Consider the following 9,160-nt stretch of genomic DNA (forward strand, 5'->3'; position numbering starts at 1 on the left):
AACACCAATAAAATCAGCACTATTCTGAGCTATATATAAATGAGGAGCTCTAATCCAGGTGAGGACATTTTAAACCTCAAACCTCTCAAACAATCTTGGTATAAATTGCACCCAAAATATCTCATTTACCTTTGATTAGCACTATATAAAAAAAATGGAGAGAAACGGAATGGAGAACTAAGAAAAGCAGCTTAGTATTGAGGAAATTGACATGAAAAATATTACAAGAACAAAATATGTGTAAATTTGCAAAGACATGACTAAGGAATGATGACAGTCTATAAATATTTGAAAGGTATAAACATCCAGTAAGGGAGGAATTATTTAGCATGATATAAAGAGCTATAATTACAGTTTATGGAATGAATTAGACAACCAAGATTTAAAGTGTTCAAAACCATCTTATTTGGGATACTGAAAACCTGTACTTAAAAAGATAACTACTGTGACCTTTGAAATATCTGAATGTTTTTGTTTTTTTATTTCTATTTTTTTAATATAATGGATTTAATGAGGAGAGATGGGCATAAATCTCAATAAACACTTGATTGCAGTATTTTATTTACTCTCTTCTAAAAGAATCTCAGGTGGCTCATTCAATTGTTTTGACAATAGAATAAAAAAGACATAAACAAAATCCATAAATTCTTTCCTAGTCAAATGTTAATCTTTTCCACTAGACCTACTTACTAGGAATGATCAAAACTCACTAATTGGAATTTTGCTTAACATTACTGAAGGATTGTAAATCATTGATCTAGACTAATTGGAGTTATGTACCTAATTGAGGTAAAGACAAATGCTGGCTGCTTTACATCGAAAGCATCAACCTTTTATTTGCACTTGACACTAATTACTGCCTCTTTCTTGAATTGTTTCTTTCCCTGTGAAATACCTGAATGTCTGACCACAACCAATTTCCTGTGCCCATGTTCCATATCTCACATTGGATGTCCTGCTGTTTTCTCCATCTTAAAAGACTCCAAGTTAAATTAATTTGACAAAATAAAATTTGCCATACACTTCGTATATGCCAAGCCCTGTGCTCTTGAGGTAAAGATAAAACCACGATTATAAAAGAATCCTTACAGGAAGGAGCTTCCAGATCCTCTCTCTCCCACTTTAGTCATTTCCCAAGTTTTAAATGACATAATTTGTTATAAGTACTGTAAGGATAGGTTCCCAAGAAGTACATTATGTATTGAGATTCTGGTGTTCATAATTTATTGAGAGAACACTCTCAGGATTAAAGAAGTAAGGTCAGCAAGACACAAAAGACGAAGAAGTTAAATGAGGCTGTGGTCCCAGCTGGAGTCTAGTTTCAGCCTAGTCTATGTGGAGACCTGGAGCATGAATTGGACCACTGAGTTGATCTCACTTGAGGCAAGAAGGATTGTCTTTTGTGTGTCCATGTCAATTAATCATTGACTATAGACTGCTGTCTCCCAGAGAACCCTATGGGGAACTTCTCGATGTTTACTCACCCATTCTTTCAGTGGGTGCAATTTTCTGGAGAAGGGGGCAACTGTGAGTAATTACCAGCCAACGCTCAAAGCAGCTGGAAGATATATGCACCATCTAGTAAAGGGCACCTCACTGGCTATCAAGCATGTTTATTAGAAACATCATCACTCCTCTGGCCACTAGGATCACAATTCCTATTTCTCTCAAGCCATTCTGGATTGGTCACTAAATCTTGAAAATCCTTCCTTTATACTATCTTTTTCATGTTCTTTCCTTCTTACTTTTTTTCCCAGTCATCACTTAGAGCAGTCCAAATTCTTACCGATTCACATTTCATCAACAATGATATTTTCCTGACTAATCTCAAGATTTCAGGTGGCAAAAAAAAAAAAAGTCATTACAGGTGGGCAAATCATTGGATGGGGTCTGGGTGTCCTAGAACGTGCCCCTAATGAAAGGGGCAGCCACATTTTAGCTCTAGATGTGGGAAATTGCACCGAATGTTGCAGATCTTCTGTCATTTTAAGAGAAGTCAGAAATCTGAATTTCTGATTTAGATTTCTAAATTTTATATGTGGTGACTAATTCTAGGTTTTTTAAGTTCTATATGAGGTAAAAGGGAAAATATATCAGCAGGTCAAAATGGCACAGCTATTTTTGCAAAAGCCTATGGGAAGAGATAACATTTAAACAAATAATTCCAAGTAAAGGAGATAAAAGTCTTAAAGAAGACCCAGGTAAAGTACTGTGGGGGCTCAGAAGAAAGGAAATAGACCCTGAGTCCTCGTGAATATTGATCTTGTCTTTATTAGGTTTTTCATCTCTGGTTTCTAGCACAGTGAATGGCACATAAAAATTCTAAACAAATGTTCAAATGAGTAAGTGAAGAAAAGAGCAAACAAAGGAATGTGTACCTCCATATGTTCTTGAAAGTGCAAAGGAGCAATGACATAGTCCATAACCAAGCAATCATCCTAATATCCACCAAACACAAAATTAAAGCTGTCACACACACTGTCCTCTGGGAATTCTGTCATGGTTACTCAGACACAGTCCCCATTTTCCTTCTCTCAGCCTCACCTCCAATACAAAAAGCATGTATCTGTGTATTGCTAAATGCTGCTCTGAGCTTGAAGACAGCAACAGCAAAGAGAAGAGACTGAAATTAGTCTCTAATAATAGACTGGTCAGATCTATCTTATGGGTTGTATGGCAGCAGCGGCCACCACTACAGATCTTGATCTCCTTCAGAAATGTCCTTCCAATATACCCCAATAGGGGTAGCTCTTTGTTTTCATGCCACAGAAGCCTAACTGCCGAGTCTTCTTAGAGGACCTGAGTCAAAAGCAGCTTGTGGAGTCATTGCAAAATGATAGTGACTTTGAGCCAAAGTTCACCATCACTTGGAAGGGCTCTCCTGAACCAGCAATATCTTCTAAATCCCACAGATGCCTGTGGAAGAAACCTGAGCTGCCAAAATGCCATTCCAGAAAAGCTATGCGGAGCCAAAGAAAAGGAAGCACAATGCCCAGTTGATTATACCCTGCCTCCGGGAATCTCAAGCGCTTTTCCAGAATAACCCACAGTCTCATGCATCTTTCCCATCAGGATGGAATAGTTTCGTAGCAGTTTGCAATCAAATGTTTCCCTGCCCTAAATGGCATCTAAACTTGAGGATTTGTCACCAAGTGGGCCCACACATTTGTTGTCTAGGCCTATTTCTCTAGGATGCTTCTTTATCGTACAGTAAGACAGAGTTTAAGTAGTAGACTCCTTGCATTCTGAAATCCTCAATCGTCGCAGCTTTAGAAGGGGGGCACTCAAGACTTTCCTTCAGCCCAAGTTAGGGTAATAAATTCTGAATATAAACATAATTTGTGTTGGGCTAGTTATTTGAACTGTACCTTTCAATCCTCTTGTCACCTGCTTTGCATTAAAAAAAGTGTTTTTTTCCATCTTTATTGAAAATAATACAATTGTATTTACATTGTACAATTCGATAAGATTTTTTTTCAATTATAGTTGGCATGCAATAATATACCAGTTTCAGTTGTATAGCATAGTGATCATAAAAAATGTTGTGTTACATAATTAAAATTCTTTTCATAATTTGCAGAATTAGCTTTTGACAAATTAGCCTTTTGTTAATTGGCCTACCTCTGCCTTCTTCCCCTTGTGCTCCAAGAAAACATCTATTCACCTTCTACACTCACCTGGCAAAACCCCAATCTTGGATGAATCCAGCTCTCCACTTGCCTTGTCTCTGCCCTGGATTGCTGAGTGCTTAAAAAATTACACAATAAACCGAATTCTAGTCTGCTCACTTGTTCTCTTTCGCCAGACACAGGGCAGGCCTCTTCTGTCACAGAGACTGTCAGATAGGAACTTTCCCAAATTCCTGCCGGTCTTCCTGCACATCTAACTGTAATTACATCATCTTTCCTCTCCTTTCTCTGCTGTAGAAGAGGAAGTGCCCTTTTCGGTGGAACTCCTCTGGTCCCTGGAGTTCACGCTCCCATATCTTTCAGTCTTTGACCTTTCCCTCTCCTCTGCCACCTTCCCATCAACATTTGAACATGTCATTTTCTCTCTATATTTGACATCCACAAAGTGGTCCTTTGCTTCAGTGTTTCTGTTTGGTGGCTCCCCTTGTACTTATCTCTCTTTCACTCCAAACTTCGGCATTACCTAAACCTGTTGCCACTGTTCCTCCCCTTCCTTGTCAACACAATTTTCTTTAGCTGCAGCTCCCATCAATCTTCTCCATGTCACCAGATCCAATGGACATTGCGGGTCCTTGTCTTGCTTCACTTCAGACGCATTTGATACAGTTGAGCTCACCCTCCCTGTGGCTTCTTTGTCACAACACCTTCCTCTTTGGCTTTCCTGCCTTCCTTTTAGTGCCTTTCCTGTGTCCTTACTGCCCAGTATTCCTTTTAACTTTTGATATGCTTTGGGATTTTGTGCTATACCTCTTCACTTTTCATTGCACTCCAGCTCAAAGTAATTTAATTGATTCTTGTGGCTTAATTTGTCATCTGTATACTGATGGCATTTAAAATAATTTTGTATTTATTTTTATAAAAGTGAGACATGCACATGAAACAAAGGACTTTAGAGAGTTTATGAAGAAAATTCCATTTTCTCTTGTGCAACTCTTCCTCCCCCAGGGCCAGAAGCACTCAGAAGCACCCTCTTGATTTATGTTGGTTATCTCCATGACTCTAAATGGTATTACTGTTCTTCTATTTCATGATTTATCATATATAGACATCAACTGATTTCCCAATGTGAAAGGTGAGAATAAGGCTCACTTAACACTTTATCTCCTTCAATTAGATCTCTTGGTATCTATCATTTTTATCATTTTTAATTGGTTATCATTGTAATTTTAAATAATAGGAATTAAATCTCTATTTTTTTTAATCCATCTTCAACAGTATTTCTTAACTCCCCATTCTGTAAGATAAGAATATAAATAATCCTCTCTTTCCTCTTCTCCCATTCCTATCTTGTGCTTTGTCATTCCGTTTTTACCCTTGGACTTTATCATTACATGTTTACCCTTCCACTATAACCAATATCTCTTGCTTCATATGTAGATTCATGCTTAAAAAAAAAAAAGGAGACAAATAAACAGCATTATATTACTATTACTGTGTAAATATTGTTCACTGTCGAGCCAAATAGTGGGCTGGAATTATACTTCTGCCTCCAATTTCATGACCTTTTGCCACTGCCAGACAATTTCAAGCATCAAGGTTTATGGATTAATGTTTCTTACACTCTTCCAATTATTTAAAATTATGCAACATTGTAATTTCTTTTATTTCTAAATGACTTTCTTACATATATTCACCTCAAATTTCAAATTGCTTTCTTAATTTCTTGCATCATTTGCCTTGATCATCTTCCTCCCATTTTCAGACTCTTCATTTTAGTAGTCCGTGTAGTTCCCTTTTTCCCCAGACCTCTACCTTCTTGTTCCAATCTGGCCAGCTTTGTCTTTAGTTTTTTGCAATATCTATTATCCTAGAACTTCTCTTTTTTGCCCTTCCGTGTTGAAATACTGCCTCCTGAGTCTATCTTCTTTTTTCTTGGACGTGCTTTTTTCTCCCTAGAGTACACATTCAAATAACTTCATTTTAAAAGGTGTGTATGGGGTAAATTATCTTTTTCTTTGCATGTCTAAATTTTTTGTTTTGTTTTGATTTCGACCCTGGCTGAGAGTTTGGTTGATTGTAATCTTTGAAGGTATTGCTCCAGGTCTTCTAGGCTCCAGGTTTCCTCATGCCAGACTGATTCTTGTTTCTCTGTATATGACATAGTACTTTTTTCCAGTTTAAGCTCTTGCAATCATTTATTTGGTACTTTCAAATTTCATGCTGATACATCTAAGGAACGGTCTTTTTCATTCATTTTCTAAGGACTTGATGAGCCATCCAGTAGATTTGCAGGCTCGGGCAGTCCCTCCCTTGCTGTGGTTGGGCCAGAGCCCATTCCACAGGACCTGGCCATGCCCTGGGGCTAGGCACTGCTGCATTGTTAGTCTGAGTGGTGGGAGGGAGCCTAAGGCATCTATGAGCATTGGAGTTTGCCTGACAGGCGCTGTGAGCCAGACTTCCTACGGAGGACGTAGATAGGGGCCTCCGGCACCCTGGAGCATCCATGTGTTTCTCATTCCAGGAATCCCTTAGCCTGCCCCATAAGAACGCCCACTATCCTGAGAGATCTCGCGAGGTCCCATGAGATCCCGTGAGATCAAGCTTCTGCAAAGAGTGACCGTCGCTGCAGCTGCTTAGGGCTGACTCTTCAGTCACTGAAGTCTAGTGTCTTGGACTGGATTGCCTAGAAAACAGCACTGAGGTAAACGCTTCCTACTGGGAAGTGTAAGTTAACACCAGACAAGGAGTGAGAGAAAACGGGTGGGAGGCAAGGAAGGCCACAGCTTCATGAAAAGCTGATTGCTAGGGCCTACAGGATAGCTTCAGAAAGGAAAATTAAAGCTGCACAACTCCGCACAGTTCTTCTGAAGGAAAAGAGTGTATTTACCCAGTCCCATATCTTTTTAGTCAAGGATTGTTCCGTGGGGGTAAGTCTCCCACAATTGCAGATTGTATATTTATTGGTGCCAACAAGTTCCTCGGCAACTAAAAGGAATCCCTGGGGTAGGAGTCAAGGTGCTATCAGCCTGTATCCTTAGATGACTGGAGGCACCAAAGGTAGCTATCACAGCAGACTCCTTTGTAGTAGCACGGGCAACGCCCTGATCCCATAACCATTGGAACAACACCAGTTACTGCTATGTTCAGATACTGCATATCCGAAGTGGTCCATAAACTGAATCCCATAGAACTATTATTTTGGTAGCTTTGAGAAATTGTTTTATGGTCCTTCTATTTTATTTTGCTCATTCAAGCTTTTAAACTTTAAGAGCTCTTTCTTGGTCTCTATTCCTTTCTCGGAAGATCTTGTCCTTGTTTTAAGTCTATAAAACTTTCTTAATATCCATGAGAATATTAGTTAGATTTTTAAGTTTTCTGCTATGGGAGACAGTCTACATAGTGGATGGACTCTAGAACCTAAAACCTGGGTTCGAATATCAACTCTGTTATGACTTTGTATTCTTGGGGAACTTGTCCGTGTTTTAGTTTCTTTTTCATTTTCGTTTTCCTTTTTATTTATTTATTTTTTACAAATACGAAAATGCAGGAATTGTCAAACTATCAGTTTGTTAAATTTAGAAAAAGTATTAACTTATTTATAACTAATAGAAAACTTCACATTTCTGTTACTCAAGCTAACTTACCACCAAGTTCTAAGAGTTGCAAATTTTTGATTTAAAAAATGTCACTCTAAAATTGTCCCAGTTAATTTCATTGTGCTGTTAAATATATATATCTTTTAAATGTCCTATGCATTAAATGAAAATGTTTGTAACATGAACTTCTTTAAATAGCTTTTACATCAATAATAGGCCAACATAGAAACTAAATGCTATTTTAGTATAAATAAGAAATACTAATGTCAATGTCACTATGGAACTTAATACTTGTCAATTCGTATATAATATAATTGGTTAGGTTAGTGATATTTAAAAAACATGGTTAGTGACTATATTTCCCAGAATAACTGAATATGTTATTTACCAATTTCATTATCTCGTATTCTCTATTCTTTATGCCTCCAGGTCCCATTCTTTCCAAATTTTGGTAAGTTTATAAAACTTACACGGATCTCTACCAACATGTTTTCACTCTTTTCTTTAAAATTTTCTAGTCTTTATTTTTTCTGCCTTTTCACATTCCTTTGCCCGTCTAGCTAGAATTTTCAATCCAAGTTTATAGAAATCTTTCTTGAAACCTTATTAGCAGCAGTTTCCTTTTTTCTGCCTTTTCCCTAATCTTTTCAAGCCTCAGAAGTTCTTGTTTTTTCTTCTTGTGTGTATAACTTTCTAATTGTAGTTTTAGTTTAAACTGGCATTGGTACTCTTTCTGCTAAGTGTTCTTTCTCTTCCTCTTTTTTTAACTTCCTTTAAATATGAGAAACATTTCATTGACATTTATATACTTTTCTGGGGTTTTTTTTGCAAGCTTCAATTGTCAATTTCTTCTTTGTTGCTTTTTACTTTTGATCATCTTCTTGTTTATTATGAAGAAGCATAGGTATATCTTCTGTCTTTAACTTGAAAATTTTCTCCTTTTTTGCTGCATTTAGTTTTCCGATTCTGAATACACTTCTTTTGTTCTAGAGTCAAAAATTTTTACATGGTTTCTCACACTGTTGCACTTCATCCTGTGTTCTTCCAAGATACTGCTCTAGAATGTATCTTGACTTCTCTTTGTTTCTCACTTTTACAAAATTCTGGTGATCATGACTGTTAGCATCCTTGTTACCCTCGTTTGTTGAAAGAAGTTTTCAGAATCTGCTACTTTCTCTGGAAAAGTACATGATGGCACTTTGTCTACAGGAACTTTGCTTGACATTATTCTGAGAGCTATTGTGTCAAGCCCATGTGTCAATATTTCTGGATATGGTACTCAATTCATTATTAGTTGTTTTCTCTTCTTTATTAAGCTATCTTGCTTATTATTTTAAAGTGTTCATTGTACTTTCTCTGAACTTTTTAACAAAATCAGGCATGTCACTTCTTTTAACTGATACTGAAATCTTTTTTCATTATTATGTATTTTGGCTAATTGTTGCTGGATTTTTGCCCTTTCTATTTTCCTGCTGATAATTTATTTTCCAGTTCTTCCACCACACCATGTTCAATTCTGAAGATTTTTTTTTTTATGAAGAAATGACTGGGTTTGTCTTTTTTCCGTTAGTAATTTGATTGAAAAATTTTTCTGCTATATGAGATCTTTGCTTTTTTAGTCTGATTAGCTGGCTTTCTACTTCTAATTTTGAAGCTGAAAAGGTTGAATTCCATCTGAACTAAAAAATTGGCCGTTATTGTGTGCCACAACTGCTGTTATTGTGTGCCACAACTGCTGTGAGGGTGGCCATCTACTCTTATACAATTGCTGAGGCCACTGTGGGCAGGCAGGCCTAGGAATTTGTGCAGGAGGCACTGAAGAACCAGTTTATGGTTCCCTACATGTTTGACTGGGCTTGTGAATGCACCAGAGGAAGAGGAAGGGTGAACTATTCCTTAATTTCTTAATCTATAAAATGGGGTAATATAGTATCT

The 9,160-nt window shown here is 37.2% G+C and overlaps 1 pseudogene; it reads right to left on the bottom strand.

The window, feature by feature from the left end:
* Positions 1-7,753: 7,753 nt before the first annotated feature.
* Positions 7,754-8,785, bottom strand: LOC120595049 (coiled-coil domain-containing protein 112-like; annotated as a pseudogene).
* Between the last annotated feature and the right edge of the window lie 375 nt (positions 8,786-9,160).

This window comes from Pteropus medius, unplaced genomic scaffold, assembly GCF_902729225.1.
Source record: "Pteropus medius unplaced genomic scaffold, Ma_sr-lr_union100, whole genome shotgun sequence".
NCBI lineage: Eukaryota > Metazoa > Chordata > Mammalia > Chiroptera > Pteropodidae > Pteropus > Pteropus medius.